Raw genomic sequence first — 18,287 nt, forward strand, 5'->3', positions numbered from 1 at the left:
CATATTTAAGCATACCTATAATTGTGCTTTTTCTATATTCCAGTTAAATCTCTTTAGAGGTTCACAATGCCTATGTACTTCTAGATGAAGAAACCTGCCTAAGAGGTTGAATAAGTTTAGTACTTAGCACATTACATATTTCAATGGCAATCTGCAGTCAGAGTGCAAGTTCAGTGTAGTGAGAAAGAATGGGAGTTAAACACACCAAATAAATCAAGAAAAGCGCAAAAAGAACAGCCTTAATTAAATTTTTCCAGGTGTACAGATAAAACCCAAATCAGATCAATATAAAAGTTCTAGAACATTGTAGTGCACTCCCTCTTTTCCTCTCATCAACAGTAATTTCCCTCCATTCTAGTTGTCCTTTCCTTCTCCTGTCCCCACTATTACTCATTAGGATAATTTGACTATAAAGTACCACATTCCTCATAAACAGTGAAGGAAGAAATAATTTACAACAAGTTTTTCCTATTATATTATTTTTAGGTTTTATATTTTTAATTGAAAATTTAAAAAATATTTGCATATCAGTATTCACAAAGCTGCAAGGGTTTTATTTCATTTAGAATCATAGAATCATAGAATCATAGAATCATAGAATGGTTAGGGCTGGAAGGGACCTTCAAAGGTCATCTAGTCCAACCCCCCTGCAAGGAACAGGGATATCTCCAACTAGATCAGGTTGCTCAGGGCCTTGTCCAACCTGGCCTTGAACGTCTCCAGGGATGGAGCATCCACCACCTCTCTGGGCAACCTGTTCCAGTGTTCTACCACTCTCATGGTAAAAAATTTTTTCCTAATATCCAACCTGAACCTACCTCCCTCTATTTTAAAACCGTTACCCCTTGTCCTATCATAACTGGCCCTCCTGAACAGCCTCTCCCCATCTTTCCTGTAGGCCCCCTTGAGGTACTGGAAGACCGCTATAAGGTCACCCCGGAGCCTCCTCTTCTCCAGGCTGAACAGCCCCAACTCTTTCAGCCTGTCCTCATAGGAAAGGTGCTCCAGCCCTCTTATCATCTTCGTGGCCCTCCTCTGGACCCTCTCCAACTGGTCCATGTCCTTCTTATGTTGGGGACTCCAGAACTGGACGCAGTACTCCAAGTGAGGTCTCACGAGGGCAGAGTAGAGGGGGAGAATCACCTCCCTCGACCTGCTGGCCACGCTCCTCTTGATGCAGCCCAGGACGCGGTTGGCCTTCTGGGCCGCAAGAGCACATTGCCGGCTCATATTGAGCTTCTCGTCCACCAGTACTCCCAAGTCCTTCTCCTCAGGGCTGCTGTCGATCCATTCACCACCCAGTCTGTATTTATGCCTGGGATTGCCACGACCCAGATGTAGGACCTTGCATTTGGCCTGGTTAAACTTCATGAGGTTGGTACGGGCCCACCTGAATTTAGTGTAAAGAGAAAGCAAGAGTAAATGCAATGTAGTAGCAACTGTTATTTACTACTCACCATAAAGCCCGCCCTCTGTTTCTTGATTCTTCCACCTTGTTAAAATTAATTGCTTTACTAATTATTTTTTTTAAAGAAAGGATGCTATTCATAATATCTCGTCAGAGCAACTAATTTCAGTAGATTAAGTATCCAATTATCTTAATCACTGGATACCAGATACTTAGAGAAACAAGTTCTGCACAATTAATATAAACATAAAAATAAACTAAAATTATTATACATTAATTCTCAATCCAAGTACAACACTGTGCAGTTCACCCTTTTCAAATATATACATTCATAAATTTAATAAGAAATACAACACACTACATTTCTCTACTGTTGCACACAGAAAGCTTCAATATTTGTTTTCATTACAGGAAAAGCCAAAATATCATCTTTTCAAGACTTTTTTTCTCACAAGAAATTGACAATAACATAATTTCAGTCCTGTAGAGCACTAGTCTGCTTCTCTCTGAACAGCTGTGAATCTCATGATAATTGTTTTCTTGCCACCATTTCCTATTTTCTAATTTGGATTCCCAAATAGATTGCTTTTCATATAACGTGTCATGGCTATCTGACTTGAAAGATGCATATGAGAAATTTATAATGGAAGATGTATCCTTAACAGTGAGACTATTTAGGAGAACAGGTACAGTAAATACCCAAATGTATGTCTTCCACCTGAGATAACATTGGCATTGGTATTAGTATTAAACTGGCACAAAATTAAAAATCTGGATTTGTTGTGACCAGTCAATGTCCTACTTGAAACTAATTTTTGATTAATACAACATGAAAACAAGTATTTTGTTAATATGCTCTCCATTTTATCTCAGTACAAAACATTTACTATTTGGAGATAAATTTTCTCTTCAGAAAAAGAAAATAAATTGCCATCAGATACTTCTTAATAGGCCCTGTTCATGAGTGAATGTGTTGGGTTTGCGTGGCAAAGTTTTGGTAGTGGGGGGACTACAGGGGTGACCTCTGTGAGAAGCTGCTAGGAGCTTCCTCTGTGTCCAACAGAGCCAATGCCAGCTGTCTCCAAGATGGACCTGCTGCTGGCAGAGGCTGAGCCTATGAGCAGCAGTGGTAGCGCCTCTGTGATAACATGTTTAAGAAGATGAAAAAACTGTGAAACAACTATGCAGACACCAAGATCAGTGAAGAACAAGATGGAATAGGTGCTCCACGTGCCAGAGGAGACACTGGAGTGAAGACCATGGTGATGCAGGCTGTCCCCCTGCAGCCCATGGAGGTTAATGGTGGAGCAGATATCCACCCTGTAGCCAGTGGAGGACCCCATGCTGGAGCAGATGGATGCACCCAAAGAAGGCTGTTACGCTGTGGAGAGCCTGCGCTGGAGCAGGCTCCTGGCAGGACCTGTGACCCCATAGAGAAGAGCCCACACTGGAGCAGGTCTTCTGGAAGGATCTCTGACCCCACAGGAGACCCATGCTGGGGCAGTCTGTTCCTGAAGGACTGCACCCCATGGAAAGGACCCATGTTGGAGAAGTTTGTGGAGCACTGTCTCCTGAGGGAGGGACCCCATGCTGGAGCAAGCGAAGAGTGTGAGGAGAAAGGAGCGGCACAGACAACATACAATGGACTGCAAGCCCCGTTCACCATCCCCTTGTGACACTTGTGGGGAGAAGGTATAGAATTCAGGAGTGAAGTTGAGCCTGGGAAAAAGGGAGAGGTGGAGGGAAAGTTTTAAAGATTTGTTTTTATTTCTCATTATCCTACTCTGATTTGATTTGTAAGAAATTAAATTAATTTCCCCCAAATCAAGCCTGTTTCGTAACGGTAATTTCTGAGTGATCTCTCCCTGTCCTTATCTCAACCCACGAGCCTTTCATCATATTTTCTATCCCCTGTTCAGTTGAGGAGGGGGAGTGATAGTGCAGCTTGATAGGCACCTGGCGGCCAGCCAAGGTTAGTCCACCCCAACAAAATTTTGTCTTATTCTGGGCTAGAATTAACACTGAGTTTATTAAAAGCAGCAAGATCTGTTTCAAGAAGGGCCAGTGACTGTGTTGTTACAGATTTGAAGTAAGTAAATCTAAGGATCCTACTTAGCATCTTTCAAAAAGGTAAAACCAAGAGAGAGGCAGGAAGTCTCTGAAAGACGTCACTGAAAAGCAATGATTGCTTTCATATTTCATATTCTCTGAGTTTCATAAGCAGCAGCTTTTCCCTTAGATAATTGTATAGCTTAGGGTTGTTTGAGTCATGAAGACTGAAGGCAGATCCAGGGTGCTAAATTCACAGCATCACGCAGATGTCCAATATTACTTCTGCTTCCTAAAGTTTAAATTAAATCACTATATTGTCGGTTACCTGAATATGGAGATACCCAAAGGCTTTAGGCACCAAAAGACTTATATTTGCAGAGCTTGACACAGTTTGTTCTGCATTGTCTGAACAGCTGTTTAAAGAATTACAAAAGTGAAATTCATAGAATTCAGTCAACTAAGGCCTCTGCCCTTTGTCTATCTCCACTACTAATAGAGATAGGCTTACTAAATCCAAATCAGCCTTTGAGAATATTTGCTTATATACTTCCTGATATTTCAGAGTCAACAAGGTTCTGGTTTCCTTTTCCAGCCTAGATTGGTAAAAACAATTAAGAGAGTAAGGAAGATTTGCCAAACAACATCAACATCATCATCAACATCAACATCAATCTATCTATCTGTTTGTCTGTCTTATCTATCTATTGTAGAGCTTATAACAATTTGTCAATGCACAACATATGTACATATTAATTCCACCAAAACAATTTAATGGTTGTAAAATAGATGTAGCCACAGAAAAGGAAAGTTCAGTAGAAATGAATAAAAAAATAATTATAAAGTAAAAATGTCTAGCCTATGTAGTAACATTTAAAATAATTTGCATGCCTGGCACTCTAAATGTTTTCACCTGTGAGAGAATTTTAAACAAAATATTGAGTTCTTTAGCATGTTCCTAAGATGTCCAGACTTCAGCTCAATATATTCTCCTTAGTGTCTTTATTTCAAAAACCAGCACTCGCACCTGGCTTTGTTTCCTTTGTTAAAATGAGAGACCATGCATTTATCTTAATAGGAATTATCTTGGGATTATAAAATTGATCATGTTAAATTTAAGATGTTTTGCTACACTTTTAGAAGTTCTTCCTCTACAGCAATTTAAACATCATCAATAGAAAGAGAGGTAGAAATACAGCAGATCTTCTCTGACATAATGAACATTACTGAGGTTTTAGCCCAATTTTCCTAATTGTCATGGTTTATCCCAGCCAGCAGCTAAACTCCAAGCGGTCGCTCACTCACTCCTACCCCTCAGTGGAGTGTAGAGGAGAAAAATGTAACAAAAGGCCTGACAGTCCAGAGAAGAACAGGGAGGGATCACCCACCGACCATGGCCCCGGGAAAAACAGTTTCAGCTTGGGGACAGATCAATTTAATTTGCTAACAGTTACTTGAAATGATAGCAAAAAACAAAGTCAGATCTTAAAAAACACCTTCCTCTCACCCCTCCCTTCTTCCCGGCTCTACCTCCTCTCCCAATGGTGCAGGGAAACAGGGAACAGGTAGGGCAGTCTGTTAGTTTGTCACATGTTGTTTCTACTGCTCGTTCCTTAAAGGGGAAGGACTCCTTATGCTCTTTCTCCTGCTTCAGCGTGGGGCCCATCCTCATGAGAAATAATCCACCAACTTCTCCAACGTAAGTCCTTACCACAGGATGCAATCCTTACCCATTGGATTGCTCCTGTGCAGCCTTTTCCCACAGAGTCATGGCTTCTTAGGGTACAGCTACTTGCTCCAGCATGGGGTCCTCTACGAACTTCACATACATCTCCATCTCTTTGTAAGTCTCCAGCAGCCTGAGGGGTCCTTCCCACAGAGACCATTCTCTAAGACCTCCCTTAGGCACAGACATCTCTGCTCCAGTGTGGACTTCTCCACAGGCTGCGAGTGGGTCTCTGCTCCGCCGTTAATCTCCACGGGCTGCAGGGCGGCTGCCTGCCATCTCACCACCTCCTCCTCTCTCTGGTACACCTCCTCCTGCTCCATCTTCACTGACCTTGGTGTCTGTGTAGTCTTTTCTGTCAGATCTCAATCCTGTCTGTGCTGCAGCCATGCCAAACCTGGCCGACGTGATGAACTTCAGCAGTCCTGGCAGGATGAACTCTACCCAGCAGGCACCCTGGGATTGGGGCACTTTATAGCTCCCCAAGCCATGTCGCTGTAGTCATCTCCAGTCGAGTGACGTGGCCCAGCATGGGCAGCTGTCCTTCTGGGAGGCTGGGGGAACCAGTCTCCCATTTCCCTCCTCTTTTCACTATAGATACAGTCCAGTTCAGATTTCTTTGTCCCATTCTTAAATAGGGCATTGGCAGAGGCACTGATTGGCTCAGCCCTGGACTGAGGGGATGGATGGGGGGTCAACCTGGCCAGAGCCTGGCCCAACTGGTTTTGGAGCCGGGGAAGCTTCTCGTAGCTTCTTACAGGAGTATCTCTGCAGCCCTTCCTGTGCTACCAAAACACCATCACATAAACCCAACACCTTAATTTATTCAAAGTCCAGTCTATGTGTGCAAATTTAACTCTCTGCAGCTCTAAAATCTGGACATTGCAGCTCCAGTTGGTTGAAAGGAGAACTTTTTTGGTGTTATTTTTACGAATTCTAAAAGGGGAAATTTAAATATTTATTTTCATAAATAAATGTATAAAAAGTATAATTATCTAATAAGCAATCCTTGCTTTATCAGTACTATAGGAATCAGGCATACTCACACATAAATCAATGCCAAAATGATGCTGACTTTGAAGGAATAATACTGTGCCCCAGATAAGTAAGGGATCATTTGAATGACTTGTTGGGCAGGTCAAGGAAACCAAACCAAACCAAACCAAACCAAAACAAAACAAAGATGTTGTCTAAATCATTCTGCAAAATCATGTTTTAAATAAATGGCTGTACCATTATCAGTTTTGCCATTGTCTTATTCATTATGTTAAGATGAGGTAATATGTAACATACCGAGATGCTAATAAAACATGTTGAGTAGAAATGATATTAATAGGTTTAGGTTTTATATATTAAAAAAATTAAGTGATACGAGGAACTAAAATTCTAGTAATTTCAAAACAGCAATTTTACGAGTTTTCAGAAGTGCTACCACTGCAATTACTTCCTCTCCACATCTTTCTCTATAAGAGGACAAAATAACCAAGCAGTCTCCTCTATTGAATATACCCAGTCATACCTTTATTGAATTAATTAGGTGTTTATGAACAGTAGTTCTTTAGGGAAGAGTATGTTAATTTTGGGATGACAGTTATTTACTTTTGTTCTGTGTTTATGTACTTGGCAGGTGATAACAAATATTCCATTCTGCATTATCTCGTCAGCTCAGCTTGCTGGAGAGCATTTTGATAAGGTAAACCAACAATGAAACTGAGCTTAAATTAAGATTTCCAGAATAATGAAACTCAATATTCACAGCTCCCTATTCCACAGTTGAGATCTTGCACTCGTTGTAATACAATTAAACTGAGCTAGGGAAAGTATATGCTGTAGAATACTGAATATTCTCACTGAATTTCTTTTAAAACTGAGAAAGCAAACCAGCAGTGAAACTGAGCTGACACTAGATGTTATCTCTATTTTAAATACAAATGCTTTCAAAGATCTTGCTTTTGGTACTGCAGATAATATTGAACTTGCAGACCACAAGCTTTCTTAATGTGTTATTGAGCAAGAAAAATGTAAAACATGGTTATACTGTCAATCTCCTTTTATCTTTACTTCAAAAATATGCATTCCCATAGAAGTGAGGCACTTGATGCAGACTGACACTTGCTGGTGTTTACATAATATCCAACAATTAGCTTTGAGTATGATGGAGTTATTTGGCACTGTTTATACATTTTATGGCTGATGTTCCATATGAAAAAATTAAAATTCCATTATGAGATTTAAGCAATTCATTTATGTTTTGCACTGAGACGAATGGTGTGTGATAATTTAGACTGCTGCCTTCAGGCCCAGAACAAACAAAACAGGGGCAGAAGTCCAGGGCTTAGCTCATGTATAGGCCTTTAGGAACAAAAATTGCACACTTAAAATAAACTTTTGAATGTCTTTACACATTAATGTTCATATGTATACGTACCTGAGAGGGTAATGCACAAATCCCTACTTTTCTCCTGCAGTGCACAGGTTTGAAGAACAGAGGCTTTGTCAGTGAATTTGCTCTGTCACCATTTCAGTCTGAACTAAATGTCAATATTTATCTGATGCTTATACTTATGCAATGGAGCATCCCTACTTATTCAATGGAAAAGTCTTAACTGACATCCAAGCTGAAGTTTAGGACATTCTCTGTGTGTTGAGTTTAATACAAAACATAACAATGGGAAGTACTGTGATTATTCTAAAATATGTTTTGAGATTTAAAGGCTGAAAATGTTGACAGAAGTAAAGAAACAAATACATTGATACAGTAGTAAATACATCCAGTACAGGCACACCAAGCCACTTTTTTTACTATTTTTGCCTTACTACTGATTTATGTCCAGAGAATTACTGTAGAGCTTATCACTGACATAATATAGCTCCATTATTTTATTTTTCCTTACCATCTTGGTGAACAGCAGGTCTTCTGCCTCTAAAGATGCACATGGGAAGATTTACAAAGTCAATACATTTTTTTGTGAATATGTAATAATGCATAGTTCCTGTTCTGTTATTTGTTGCATCACATTCATAATTTAGGATATAAAGGACTGAAGGATGAACTCTTCTTATATCTTGTTTTATTAACATGTCATCGAAGAGTTCACAAAGAAGCTACTGCAGGCGGCTTTTCTCACACTAATTTTGTTCTTTCGTAGACTAAATATGTGTAACAGAACATGAAGATTAGGTCTCACAAATTGCATAAAATGTAGAAAAAATTTGTGCCTAAGCAACACTCTAATCTCAGTGTCTGTAGACAGAGATATTACAGTATATGCTGCAGTGCATTTTCTTCAGACATAGAGAGAACAGACCAAACTATTTGGAAACTAAACCAGAAAAGTAGAAATCGGGAAGCTTAGGATCAGTCATTAAATTATAGATACTGCAGATTAGTTTGCATAATCAACATGAGTGTACTTTAGGGGATGTTATGGTTTGAAGCGGGAGGGAGGTCCAGGTGGCAGAAGCTGCCCATCACACCGGACTCCCATCCCCCTCGGGGCTTGAGCCAATCGACGCCTCTGCGAATTGCCCTATTTACGTCAGACAAAGGAACCGGAAAGGTGTGCTTTTGCCCAGGAGCAAGGAGAAGGGAGGGGGGCACGGCCCCCGCTCCCGGCCGGGCCGGCGCCCGCCCCGTCAAGGATGGCGGCGGTGGAGCCGCTTGGGGAACTCAGGGAGAGCCCCGCTCCTGGGGCGCCCACCGGGCTGAGTTCACCCAGAAAGGACTGAAATCTCTGAGAAACGGCCACACAGATAAGAAGTAAGTGAAGATGGAACGGAACAACGTGTGCCGTGATTGAGTCCCCCTTGCGAGCAGCCCCTTGCAGCCAGCCCTTGGTGGAGCAAGTAAAGACCCACTCGCAGCCCGTGGAGGACCCACGTCGAGAAGAGATGCCAGAGCCTGAGCATGGTACGCATCTAGAGTCCGTGGGATGACCTCCGCCGATGGGGAGGTGTTTCGTTAAAGGAGATGCCTGAGCCTGAGACTATTGTGAATTATGGGCACAGGTCGAGGTGCATTTACACATTTATGCATTTGAAGTCTGTACGGAGATGCATTTAAGGTCGGTATGATGACCCACGCCAGAGTGAGTGGCTGCAGCTCCTTAAAAGTCCAGGACTGGTAAAGCTCGCACTTGGGGCAAATCCGATGGGGTAAGGATTTGGCCCCCAGCGGGTAGAATTCACGCTTTCGCCGTGAGTAGGGGATCCACTGGAGCAAGGGACAAATGGTGTAAGGACTCCTTTTCCTTTAAGAGAAGCGGCAGTAACAACTTGGAATGAACTGACCTGCACTCCCCCATTCCCTGCCCCCTGCGCTGCTAGGGGGAGGAGGTAGAGCCGGGAAGAAGAGGCAAAGAGGGGGAGTGGTGTTGTTTTAAAGATCTGGCCTCGTTTTCTTGTTATCCTCTCAAGTAAGCGTTTTTGTGTGCTTCTTTTTCTTTCTAGGTAGCTATTAATAAATAGTTTTGCTTTAAGAAAACAGCCTCTTTTGCCCGGGACCGTGGTTGGTGGGTGCTTCTCTGTTCCTGTCTCGACCCTCAGCTCTTTTATTACATTTTTCTGGGGTGGGAGAACTGCGTGGGGTTTAGTTGCCGGATTGGCCTAACCCACGACAGGGGAAAAAATAATATTTAATAATATGAGAAAAACATTTATTCTTCTGTAACAAATTTCTTTTGTTGTACACTTTTCTTACAACAGCCCATTCTTTTTAACTTGAATTCTGTTTTCCGATGTGATGAGTAGAAGAATATATTACAGAAGTGAAAATAAATTCATATTTTATAGAACACAATTGCTTATACAAAAATACTGAATCAATCGCACATGCTATAGCTTCATTTTCACTCTGGTGAAATAATTTAGTTCACAGTCATCCAAAACCTTGATACATTTTTTCCCTGTTCTCTAGCCAAACTCGCACCGATCCTGATTCTGACTAATATACCTGTTATTTGCAAGAGTGTGTCAACAGCAATTTTTTCCTTCAAACACCATCACTAGGACTCTTACATTCTAAATTAGTGTGTTTTGAAAGTACCATTAAAACATTCAATCATCAAATGTCATTCAGAATTATTCAGCTCTTACCTTATATTCCAAGTACTTTTTTTTATCTTTGTTGCCAAGCATCCAGGCATTTTGTTGTCCGCTAATTAAGGTTACCTCTTGTGTATATCCATTTACTCTTTATGGAGCATTGAAGAGGTGAAACAAACAAACAAAAAGTAGAAACATTTACATCCTAAGACAGCCCAATTAAAGTATTGAAAGGTTTAAGTCTCATCTGCCCTGCAGGAGAAGAGAAAAGCCAGCTCTGAACAATCCAAGTCTGATGTACATGAGTTGTTAGTTTCTGTTTAGGAAATACACTTTAAGCTCAACAGAAACCCTGTTTTAGAAACTAAAGTTTGTGTTTCACAAAGCAAGGACATTTATATGAAGGAAATCTGTATTAAGAGTGGACCCTGGTGTGAAATATCAGTGGACCCTAGCAATGCAGAATTGCGGATTATGGAACAAAACTCAGATTAGCCTGATCAGTCAAGGAAGCTTTACAGATAAAACTAGCTGATTGATTAATGGATATTTTGAACAGATTGCAAATAAAGTCTCAGTCACTTGAAACATAATAGACTTCTTCAACTAAATGACACTGCTATTTTAGAACATGACTGAATAATGTCATATTGACATACCTTTTGTATTTCATAGAATCATAGAACCATAGAATGGTTAGGGTTGGAAGGGACCTCAAAGATCATCTAGTTCCAACCCCCCCTGCCATGGGCAGAGAAATCCTCCACTACACCAGGTTGCCCAAAGCCTCATCCAACCTGACCTTGAACACTTCCAGGGATGGGGCATCCTCAACTTCTCCGGGCAACCTGTTCCAGTGCCTCACCACCCTCAATGAAAAAAATTTCTTCCTTATATCTAATCTAAATCTGCCCTCTTTCAGTTTGAATCCATTGCCCTTTGTCCTATCACTACACGCCCTTGTCAAAAGTCCCTCTCCAGCTTTCCTGTAGGCTCCCTTTAGGTACTGGAAGGCTGCAATACAATCACCCCGGAGCCTTCTCTTCTCCAGGCTGAACAGCCCCAACTCTCTCAGCCTGTCTTCATAGCAGAGGTGCTCCAGCCCTTGAATCATCTTTGTGGCCCTCCTCTGGACTCGCTCCAGTAGCTCCATGTCCTTCTTATGTTGGGGACTCCAGAGCTGAACACAGTATTCTAGGTGGGGTCTCACGAGAGCTGAGTAGAGGGGCAGAATCACTTCCCTCAACTCTTATTTAAATAAGAATGAGAAAAAAAGGAGCTACATTACTGTTTAATGTTTTCCAAAAGATTATAGCTAAAATCCCATTTACCATAAATGTAGAAAGTTGCTGCTATTTGGAAGAAAACTTTCTCAATGTCACAAGAATTTGTTTTCAAGCATATGCATAGACAAACTGTCTTCCTTAGGATAAAGTTTGTTATGTTTCTTTACTATATTATTGGACTGAAACAAGTAATCTAATTAGCTTGTTTATTCATCTCTGAGGCAGCTAACTAGTATTCATTTTAAAAAACTTGCATTTATCTCTGTGTTGCAGCTCCAATCACAAATTAACTAATCTTTCTCCACAAAGCTTTCAAAAGTAACTGATGAATTACCAAAAAGGATAATTCAACCTTAGACTCTCTGAGCAGCTGTCTTCAGTATGAAACTTACTACAGGATGTGGAATTAATGGCCAGGATGGAGAAGCAGCCTTTGTCATTATTCATGTTAGAAATTTAAATAGCAAGTCCTTGACACTTTTCTTCAGGTCATAGTACTGTCTCAAAATCTAGCCAAAGATAAGAAGGACATCAGCAGACTTTTACAGAACTGTGATTCTGGCGAAGCAGCTAAAAAACTAGCAGCATTGCAGAAGATCACTGTACTAGTGGCAGAATTTCCCGTCTGTCCGGGACACAAAGGAACTGAACGTGTATCAGAGTTGTTTTATTTATCAGCTAAACAAGTATATGTTTTTTAATAAAAATTGTGAAGAAAAGATCTTTTGGAAACAACAGCTTTCTTACCTTAATTAATTAATAATTAATTTTATTATTTTAGTTTTTGAGTAATTGGATAAAACATTAGAAAAAACTTTAATACAGAAAAAAAAATCGAACATTGCAAAAAAAAAAAAAAACACCATCTGAAACCACAAGACTTCAGGAACATAATGCAAGAACAAAGTATATATGATTATACTTTTTTATTTTATGCTCAATTGCAAACTAAGAAGTTGCATTTAGGCCAGAATCTAAACACGAAACCACTTTCTCTCCTAACAGTGTATACACATTTATTCAGATTTAATTTGTGCAAATTCACAAGGTAATCAACATATATTACCAATTATTCAAATGTGGAAAAGCACTGAACATTATTGATAAAGCATATGATTATATTTAATAATATTTTCAGTATTAGTTTTGTCTTCATTAAGAGATAAGAAAAATCTTCTTAAAGGTATTCTAGTTTCAGGGAGAAACAATATGCCTTGTATGTACATAACTCAACAGAATTCTACCATTATTAATCGTGAATATTTAGTTCTAAACAGTGTTACATCTCGTTTTGAAGATTCCTCTCTTTCTTTGTCAGTGCAGTAATGTTTGTGAGAAGTATATTCCATATCTCTTGGGACACAAGGGATATAGCTGACGCAGCATTTCATGTGTGTTTGCAGACATTTAAAGAAAAGTTCATCCAATTGGAGCTAAAATAAGTAGAGATCTTTCACATAGCCAAAGCATATGCTTATTGTGCCACTGACAACAAAAAATTAGTGAATATTTTTCGTGAAGCAAGATTAACAGTTGTTCAATAATTTGCAGCTTGTCACGAACATGAAAATCTGATGTTGTAGGGTATTTGGAGAAAGAGAAAGAGAGATCATAGGGGAGGAGAAACATTTATTTTCAAAATGCCTTTTTCTTATTTTTTGTCCATTTTTTACCCAGGTGAATACATATCAACAGTTAGCAGGCAGAGGTGTGAATATTTCTTCTAAGTATTTAAAATGGAGGTTTTATTGTTTTTGATAATTTGATAAGTTATAGACAAAAAACTGTTTGGAGAACTTTAGATCATGTTACTTTACATTCTCATCAGGGCCCTATAATATTATGACTGATTTATACACTCCTGGATAATCTGCCCTGGCTACCTCCCCATTCTTAGCATGATCAACTGACTATGGGGAAAAATTAAAAAAAAAAAAAAAGGAAAAAAATCACTCTATTAATTTTCTCAGTTAAACAGAATAAAAGAGATTTCAGAAAAAGTCTTGCAGGAAATATACAGTGTATCTCCTTGTGTTTCCTTATAACTTGATGTCATCTTTCTCTTTCTTTTCCAATTAGAGTGCATTGCATTCTAGTTAAGGTTCCGAAGTGGAAAAGATCATGCCCAGCACACTAAGACATACTTTTTTCAAGCTGGTTTGATCTCAATGTCAAATGACTGTCCAGCAATACAGCATTTAGCTTATTTCAGAGAGCATTCAGTGCTCATAAAATGGATGGAGAAAGAGATTAAATTATTTTTTAAATTGAAATAATATAAGATTTTTAAAAAGCACATGTATATAATACAATCTTAATAGGAAAATAAGGTTTCTGTTTTTTTGAATCAAGCAATATGGGATTGGATGAACTCTCACTTTAAGGGTATTTTGTCCATGGTGCTTTTTTTTTTCTTTTAATGTCAAAAAGCATTATTTTTTATCTTAGGGAGGGAGAGTAGGGGAGAATTTAACCTTAAAACCTTAAAAGTTTCCATAACATGGATAAATTGGCTACTACCCTCCTCTGTAATAAAGGTGGCAGAAGACCTTCTGCTAAGCAACTGATCTGACAGTCACGGACTCACAATCATTAGCACTAATAAATTGAAATAATTGGAAAAAAAAAAATCTTGTATTTATGACCGAATAGACAACAGATCTATCAGCAGACCAGCAGAACTGAATTTTTCAGTGTTGTAATGTGTGATGCATGCAATACTAAATGATTCAACATGTTCATATTCTGTTAAAATAAGAAACACTACATATGCCTTAGATTTCCTTAATGACATTAATGTTTGCTAAAATCAGCAATAAATTCTAGCTTTTTATTATCTTTTAATTAAACTCATTCTTTCAGTATATTAATTGCAATTTTGACCTTTGGTATCCATACACCTTGGAATGTGTCTGTGGCATTTTCTTTTAAGACATTTCAAAATCAAATTTTAAGTTGCCTTCTATACAATATTTCAAAAGTTGAGTACTAACAGCAACTGAGCAAATTCAAATGAGTGAGGTTGTGTATAAAACTATGTCTTTTTTAATGATAGGCTCTTTTAGAACACAATGACACTGTTGTAAAAGACTATATTTTCATTGCATGTCCTATTTATTTCTGTGAATGGAACACATGTATGTACTTAGGGAAAAAAATATCTTGACTAGATACATTTAGTTTTCTATTTAGCATATATATTTTTCTTACCCAATCTGCAAAATATTCATTATTCAGCTTCTACTGAAGAAAAATCCAAACAATTCTCCTATATGCAAAGACCTCAGGAGCGTTAATAAAAAGTGAACTATTCTTCTGTCTTAAATAATAGAAATACCAAGTAATTTCAACTGGAATAGAAGTTTCAGTCAATGCTTGAGATGGAAAGAAGAGGAGAGGAAAGTAAGAAGAATGGGAATAGAGGTTTTTGGGTTTTTTCTTCCAAACTTTTAATCTTATTCTATGAAAGCAATTCCTGCAGGAATTTTCCTGTAGACTTCAATAAAAACTGCACTGAGCAGTCAATCAGTGAGAGATGAATTCAAAAGACAAGATAACAAAGAATCAGTTCTAGTGTTTTTATTCAAAAAGTATTGTTTTTAATCATATGCTTCTTTTTAAAGTCAGCTAAACATTTCTAGGGAGTAATTCATTACAACTATTCAAGATACGAGCCTTAGTGTGGGATTCCCTTCATGAATCTCCCTTTTCACTTGCTACATAAATAGCTTGAGCTAAGCATATGAATACTAACAGCTGAGATTAATCCCCTCATTTGGGGGTTCTTACCAGTAAATCCTTACTGATTTGTAACAATGAAAATGGGTAAAACAAGCAAATATTGTTAGACGTATTTCCTTACCCTTTTCTACTTTTTTAATGATAATATAATGAAGATTTTTGTATATTTATTTGTTCATTTTCTGTGAAGATTGAATAAAGGCTTTCTGGACTATGTATTAATAGAAACAATAAATAAAGTAGATTGCATGGTTCCATTATTGTGGTTCTCAAATATGGCTTTGAATGTGTTGCATCCAAAGAAAACTTTTAAAAGACAAAAAACATTAGGGTCAAATGGATTTCAGTTTAATCTTTAAAAAAAGTCATACATGATACTTTATTTGTGACCAATATTGTGGGGTTTTTTTCTGATGTATGACATAGCTTTTATCAAGTATTTTTGTGAAATATACATCTAGCCATGCCTTACTACTTAGGTGAAAAACATGGAAAACATATCTTGTAATCTTCATTAACAGAAAACTATATTCTTTTCATAAATCGTGTAAACCAGGAACTAGACATATTTGATACCTGTTGGTACCTCTGTGTTCTATTTGGTTTCACATATACTCTGACAGAAAATAGCTAGCCGCCTTTAAATCAGGTCCTTTTTCCTTTCCTGGTGTAAGTGAGGCTTAATACACGGAGGTTCTGTTAATATAAATTATTGAACTGCATGGGAAAAATAGGTAAGGCTTAATTTTTGTGTCTCTAAGTTTTTACAATAATGTTGAATAACAACACTGTTTATGAGAACAAAGTAATAATAATAGATGTTATGGTGGAGGAACATTTAAAAGAAAGACTTCAATCATAAGGAAGAAAAAGTACACTTCAACGGAGAAAGTGTAATACTGAAAAAAATTGGTAAGTTTGCAAAGATAAAAATAATATAAATTGCATAAAATTTAAAATCACATAAAGTGGCTATGCAAACAATGCACACATAAAATCTAAATAAAACATTACTGAAAACACCTTCAGCTTCATAGCCAACTAAAATGGTATAAAAGGAATAGAAAAAAACGCATTGCAGATGTAATTTCTAGCCCCTGTTCTTACAAATATCTTCCTGTAACTTCTTGAGATAAACTAAATACAGTTGTGTTGCTAAGCTCCATCAAAAAGTGTCGTCTGATTCAAACAGATGTTCCTGTTTTTCAGGCCCATTGGTGCCAATACTCAGTGTAACTTTGCCCAGAGGAGTATGGGAACTAACAGAGTATATCTGTAGCATTAACTTGCTGAGAAATGGTCCATCTATGCCAGAGATTTGCTTCAGAGAATACAGACATTTTTCAGATTTTTTTCCCCCACAGTACTCATTGTAGATATCCCAAATACCTACGAGTCACTCAAGGATATAAAGAGGATAAAATAAGTAAAAGATTGCTTTGCATTGTAGCTAATTTCCCAGAGACACAAAGCAAATCTAAAAAAAAGGTTATATGCATACATTTTTAATTACAAACTTTTACAGCTTAAACATACTGGATTGCAAGCAAATCAAGGATCACTTACTTCCCTGAGCCACCATAATCAAGCAATAAAATCCTATTTATTGCTTTTGCCATACACATTAACGTAATAATAATAAAAAAGTACTTATTCCAGAGATAAAAACTATTTTTTATGACTCTACTTTGTTATTGCTCACTCTAGAAAAAAGAGTAACTTGATTTTCAACAGTAAATAGATGGAGAAGGGACTCAACACATCAGTGATTCACTTGCAAACTTCAGAGAAATATACAAGCTTAAGAACAAAAATGACTGTAAAAACATAAGCAAGATCCATGGCAGAATTCATAAGAATAAAATATTTGTGTTTGCAACCTGTGGTATCTGGAGGATATGGATTTTTCTTCTAAATGTTCTCTTACTTCTTATTATGAACGGTGATTTAGTTTCAATCTGTAAGAGCATTAAGTCTGCATTGTTTTGGAGGGTTTTTCTGAAGGGAGAGGAAGTTGTTTTTATAAATTTCAGTAGCAAAAGATTGAATCATTTCAATGTTTTAAACAAACTAGCAGACAACTCTTTCATGTCCTTTAGAATTACCATGTAAGCCTTGTTCATGGATAATGCATTTTTGTCATTTCTCAGATAAAATATTGCATATAAGTAACGAATAGCAAACTCATTGTGTTCCAGATGTTGTACATCTCCTGTACATATGCTACTTGGAAAGCTTGTACATAAACAGTAAACCTAATGAGTAAATATTTGTATCTTATGTACCAGAAATATACAGGGCATCTTCAGAAGCTCATTGCAGTACATCTGCATCAGATTCTTTCCATATGCTCAGTGGAGTTGACCTTTGTGTGCCCAGGATTTCTGGATGTTTGGAAACTCTAAATATCCTCTGAACAGATTGGCAGATGTCCAAAAACCCAAGGTTGAATCCAATCTACTTGCAAAGTCCAAGTGACCAATGAAGGTTTTAATGCATAACAGGTCCACTCATGACATTTGCTTTATGAAAATTCTTGAAGTCTAAAAATTTTTATTAGCCCAAGCTTTAAGAATTCTTTTTTTTAAATGAATAAATAACTATATGTAAAAAGGTGAAATGGAACCTTGATTAGTAATTATGTATAGGGCATGATCAGACACATCTGAAGTATAATGCTTCTTTTCCAAGAAGCATTATACTTCTTCAGTTCTTAAAAAAAAAAAAAAACTTAGTCTTTAATGATACATCTCTGGAAACTGATATATGATAGCTAAATCTCTAGTTCAGAGTTTAAATAAGATTGCATGTTTGGCTAAAAATATGGAACACATTCCTGAATTGTTAGAAAGGAAATGCATATTTTCCTGTCCAAATGGTCACTTCTGTTTATAAGCAACCTATAGTTTCTTTTGAAGGAGAACTGGTATGATAGACATCTATTATAGTCTTAATAATTTCTCAGAGAATAGAAGTAGATAGGATCTTACTATTGTTCTTGTAAAACATTAGAATATACAAGGGCTGGTCTTTT

Source organism: Tauraco erythrolophus, chromosome 1 (genome assembly GCF_009769465.1).
Source record: "Tauraco erythrolophus isolate bTauEry1 chromosome 1, bTauEry1.pri, whole genome shotgun sequence".
NCBI classification, from domain to species: domain Eukaryota; kingdom Metazoa; phylum Chordata; class Aves; order Musophagiformes; family Musophagidae; genus Tauraco; species Tauraco erythrolophus.